Here is a 6,049-nt window from a genome sequence, read left to right on the forward strand (position 1 = left end):
TTTTTTTGAGACAGGGTCTCACTCTGTCACCCAGGCTGAGTGCAGTGGAGAGATCACAGCTCACTGCAGCCTTGACCTCTTGGGCTCAAGCAATCCTCCCTCCTTACCCTCCTAAGTAGCTGGGACTTCAGGCACACACCACCATACCCAGCTAACTTTTTTTGTAAAGACAGGGTCTTGCTATGTTACCCAAGCTAGTCTCAAACTCCTGGGCTCAAGTACTGCTCTTGTCTCAGTCTCCCAAAGTGTTAGGATTACAGGCCTGTGCCTGGCGCAGGTGGTCAATGTATATTTTTACATAGCCTGTTGTGATTTTGATTAGGATTGAATTTAATCTGTGGGTCTATGGCCATACCACCCTGAACATGCCCAATCTTGTCTGAATTTAATCTGTGGATCAATTTGATGATAAGTGACACCTTAACATTTTTTTGAGTCTTCCAATCCATAAATGTGAACCGTGTCCCCATTTATGTAGGTCTTCTTCTTTTCTTTCTCTTTTTTTTTTTTTTTTTTTTTTTTGAGACGGAGTCTCGCTCTCTCGTCAGGCTGGAGTACAGCAGCCCAATCTCGGCTCACTACAACCTCCATCTCCCAGGTTCAAGTGATTCTCCCACCACAGCCTCCCAAGTAGCTGGGCACCTGGTTTTTTTTTGCTTTGTTTTTTGTTTTTGTATTTTTAGTAAAGACGGGATTTCACCATGTTGGCCAGTTGGTCTCCATTTCTTGACCTTGTGATCCGCCCACCTCCACCTCCCAAAGTGATGGGATTACAGGCATGAACTACCACGCCTGGCCAGGTCTTATTTAATTTCTCACAGCAAAGTTTTGTAGTTTAAAGTGTAGATGTCATACTCAACTTTTGTTGATACCCCAAATTTTATTTTTGTCTGTAATCCCAGCTACTCAAGAGGCTGAGGCATGAGAATTGCTTGAACTTAGGAGGCAGAGGTTGCAGTAAGCTGAGGTTGTGCCACTGCATGGCAGCCTGGGTGACAGAGAGAGACTGTCTCAAAACAAAACAAAACTTGGCCTGGGGCTGTGGCTCACACCTATAAATCCAGCAGTTGGAGAGGCTGAAGTGGGTGCATTACCTGAGATGAGGAGTTCGAGATCAGCCTTGCAAACATGGTGAAATTCTGCCTCCACTAAAAATACAAAAATTAGGCTGGGCATAGTGGCTCACACCTGTAATCTCAGCACTTTGGGAGGCCAAGGCAGGCAGGTCACAAGCTCAGGAGGTCGAGACCAGCCTGGCCAATATGGTGAAAGGCAGGAGAATCGCTGGAACCCAGAAGGCGGAGGTTGCAGTGACCCACTATTGTGCCACTGCACAGAGCGAGACTCCGTCTCAAAAAAAAAAGAAAAAAGTAATGACAAACCAAAAGCAATAAACACATTTAGCACCCAGATCCTGGTTTCTAAAATACTACCATTCTCCACTAAAAAGAACCAGGGATCCTGAAATGGTTGATTCCATGGCTAAGGGAGAGAAATTACAAAAAGAGCCTAAAACAATTTATGCCAAAAAGAAAGTGTTGGCTGGGTACGGTGGCTCAGGCCTATAATCCCAGCACTTTGGGAGGCAAAGGCAGGTGGATCACCTGAGGTTGGGAGCTCGAGACCAGCCTGACCAAAATGGAGAAACCCTCTGTCTATTGCAAATACAAAATTAGCCAGGCATGGTGGCACATGCCTGTAATCCCAGTTACTCGGGAGGCTGAAGCAGGAGAATTGCTTGAACCTGGGAGGCAAAGTTCGCGGTAAGCCAAGATCACACCATTGCACTCCAGCTTGGGCAACAAGAGTGAGAGAAATTCCGTCTCAAAAAAAAAAAAAAAAAAGAAAAAAGAAAGTGTCAAACAATCAAGGGGACAGAAAAGTTAAAAGAACATAGGAGCCCAAAGGATACAAGGAGTCAGCTTAAAGGGACTTTCACTGACCAAATCTAAGATAATTTAACCATCAAAATAAATGTTAACAGGTTATAACCCATTAAGTAAAATAATAATCTGTAAGTCCATACTGATATAAATAACTAAATGAATAAAGAAAGAAATGAAGAAGAATGTAAAATTCAACTAATAAATATAGAAGGAGTAGTATATTTAGAAAAACCTTAATAGATGCCACAGCAAAAGTTTAGTGTGGAACAAGATATTTATATAGTCTCAAAATACCTTGCCATACATTACTTATTAACAACAAAAGGGAAATGGTAACTTTAAAGTGAAATAACTTTATGGACACCACCTTAACCAAAAGATAAAAGCTAATGTTATCAATATTGAGATACGCTGGGCTGGCGTAATGTAATTTTCAATGTGATGCAAAGAAAAAGACACAATGTTATTTCAGGGTATTCCTGCCAAGAAGTATAACCTGAATCTCATCATGTACAAACAAAGTAAATTCAAGTTAAAGGACATTTTACAGAAAAACTGGTTTGTAGTTTTCAAAAATGTCAAGGTGAAGAAACATGAAAGCTAAAAATTCCAGATTGAGGAAAATTAAGACAACAACAAATAATACAATGCTTGATCCTGAATTGAATCCTGGACTGGGAAAAACTATGAATCATTATTGAGACAATCAATGAAATCTGAATATGGACTATGGATTAGACAATAGTATTATATGAACATTAAATGTCTTGATTTTGATAAATTACTACAGTTATAAAGAAAATCTTGAGATATTATTTTATAAAAAAAGAAAAAGAAGAGAAAAAAGAAAATGTAGTATTGTTATTAGGAAAATTAATTAAATACATTGAAGTATTTAATGAGTAAGTGACATGATTATATATATAATTAGAAGAGAGAGATATATATACACACATACATACAAATAAAATTAGAAGTGGGGAGTAGAATGACCTGTAGTTCTTAGTGAGATAATGGTTCTGTTGGATTGACAGAGAAAGCTATAACAATTAGCAAGTGAATAAACTGGTCCTTGTCACACAATGGAAGGAGAATAAACTTGAAATTTCTTGTCCTGGCTCCTCCACTTACTATCTTTTGTAATTTTGGACAAGTTAACTAGCCTGCCTTATACCTAGTTTCCTCATTTGTGTGAGGTGGGTATAAAAATCTGGGGGAATAATACCCACCACATAGGGTTTTTTGTTTGATTGGTTTTTGTTTTTCTTTCTTTCTTTTTATTTTTTTTAATAGAGATGAGATGTCACCATGTTGGCCAGGTTGGTCTCGAACTCCTGACCTCAGGTGATCCACCCATCTCGGCCTCCCAAAGTGCTGGGATTACAGGCGTGAGCCACCGCACCTGGCCTGTTTTTCTTTTTGAGACAGAGTCTCGCTCTGTTACCCAGGCTAGAGTGCAGTGGCACAATCTTGGCTCACTGCAACCTCTGCCTCCAGGTTCAAGTGATTCTCCTGCCTCAGCCTCCCAAGTAGCTGGAATTACAGGCATCTGCCACTGTGGCCAGCTAATTTGTGTATTTTTAGTAGAGACAGGGTTTTTACCATGTTGGTCAGGCTGTTCTTGAACTCCTGACCTCAGGTGATCCACTGGGATTATAGGCATGAGCCACGGCGCCTGACCTACATATGGTTTTTTGAAGATTTAATGAGTTTAAACTTCTTCCAAAACCATAGATAAAATACAGTTTCTGGGCTGAGCATGGTGGCGCAGTCCTGTAATCCCAGCACTTTGGGAGGCTGAGGTGGGCAGATCACTCGAGGTCAGAAGTTCGAGACCAGCCTGACTAACGTCTCTACTAGATTAAAAAAAAACTAGCCAGGCGTGGAGGCGCATGCCTGTAATCTGAGCTATCTGGGAGGCTGAGACAGGAAAATTGCTTGTACCTGGAAGGCAGAGGTTGCAGTAAGCCAAGATCACGTCATTGCACTCCAGCCTGCGCAATAAGAGTGAAACTCCGACTCAAAAAAAAAAAAGCTGGGCTCATCCCTGTAATCCCAGCACTTTGGGAGGCCAAGCGGGGTGGATCACCTGAGGTCAGAAGAGTGGTCAACATGGTGAAATCCCGTCTCTTAAAAAAAAAAAAAAAATAGAGTTTCTGACATTATAAAGCTAAGACCAGATCTTGGAATCAGATGTCCTCACCAAGTCATGATGACCATGAAAGGCCCTGTCTGATCAGTAATATAGTCTAGATCTAGGCTGTAAACCTCATAACACCCGGGGCTATCTCTTTTTTGTTCTTCATTGCAGTACTGGCACTTAGCACAGTGACTGGTCCAAAGTGGTATTTAATAAATAAGCCCAGTGCTTATAGTCTCAGAAACGTGCCTCATGGCTACCATTGCTGGTGGCCACCTAAAAGGCTAGGAATATTTCAGTCTCTCTTGGTAGCCAGTATGCTTTTGTCATTCATAAATATATATTGTATGGTCTATAGTAGCACTGACCTGGGAATCTGGAAAACTGGCTCTGCCATGATTTTGACTTTGTCGTCTGCTATCTATGCCTGTCACTCATTATGCCACAAAATATTTACTAAATACTTATTACCCAGTGTGCTAATGCTGAGGACACAATGCAGATATAACAGGCCTTATTCTCTGCTGTCATGGCTCACCGATCCACTGGGAGAAACAAGTTTACAGCAATTATAATACAGTGAGATGGCACTATACTGGAAGGAAGAATAGAATGCTCTGGGAGTACATAAAAGACCCTGTTCTTCTTATCCTGTATACATGATTTGATGTGCCCCAATATGGTTCTTTTCATTTACCTTGTTCTGAAAGCACCACAGGTTTGCTCAATCCCCTAACACCTGCCTAGCTCTTCAAGTGTTATTTTGGCCTCCTTGACTGCACCCACTTCCTGGGTATTTAACATTTGACTGTCCAGATTAAGCTTTCTGGCTGTGCATGATGCTAGGCCAAGTAAGGCTGGCTAGAGTAACAATTACTGATCATACCCTCAAGATGGCAGCATTGTATATTCATTAAGATCATGATGCATCATGGGTCCATGAACATACCTTGCTGTGCCATACTATGGGATCTATTAGGAGGACATCTGGCTTTTTTTTGTTTTTTGTTTTTGAGACGAAGTTTTGCTCTTGTTCCCCAGGCTGGAGTGCGATCTTGGCTCACTGCAACCTCCACCTCCCAGGTTCAAGCAATTCTCCTGCCTCAGCCTCCCGAGTAGCTGGGATTACAGGCATGTGCCACCACGTCTGGCTAATTTTGTATTTTTAATACAGACGGGGTTTCTCCATGTTGGTCAGGCTGGTCTCAAACCCCCAACCTCAGGTGATCCGCCCGCCTCGGCCTCCCAAAGTGTTGGGATTACAGGTGTGAGCCACCGCGCCCGGCAGTGGAGGATGTCTGTTTTTTTTGTCCTTCCTTAATCTTGAAGAGACAAGCAGTTTCCTTCCCAGGGTATTTTGCAGTCCTGAGATGCATGGACTGTAGAAATGAAAAGCAGGTTCTTTGGAGTAAGAAAAATTTGAGTTCAAGTACAAGATGCACCGCTGACTCTTTTAGTGCATTTGGGCAAGTTAAGTAAGATTTCTGGACTTAAGTTGCCCTATCTAAAATTTAAAACAATGCGATTATTTTCCCAATAAATTTTTTATGACATAAGTTAACATAGGTAAGACTAATATTGTATAAAACACTGTATAAATATTAAAGCAGTTTTAATATTTATAATATTTAATATTTGGGAGGCTGAGGCAGATGGATTGCTTGAGTCCAGGGGTTTGAAACCAGCCTGGTCAACACAGTGAAACCCTGTCTGTCCCTACTAGAAATACAAAAATTAGCCAGGCGTGTTAGTGCATGCCTGTAATTCCAGCCACTCAGGAGGCTGAGGCATGAAAATTGCTTGAATCCAGGAGGCGGAGGCTGCAGTGAGTCAAGATCGTACCACTGCACTCCAGCCTGGCTGACAGAGTGAGACTCTATCTCAAAACAAAACAAAAGGCCAGGCGTGGTGGCTCATGCCTGTAATCCAAGCACTTTGGAGGCCAAGGTGGGAGGATTACCTGAGGTCGGGAGTTCAAGACCAGCCTGACCAACATGGTGAAACCCCGTCTTTATTAAAAAAA

The sequence above is a fragment of the Cebus imitator genome, unplaced genomic scaffold (genome assembly GCF_001604975.1).
Source record: "Cebus imitator isolate Cc_AM_T3 unplaced genomic scaffold, Cebus_imitator-1.0 Scaffold71, whole genome shotgun sequence".
Classification (NCBI taxonomy): domain Eukaryota; kingdom Metazoa; phylum Chordata; class Mammalia; order Primates; family Cebidae; genus Cebus; species Cebus imitator.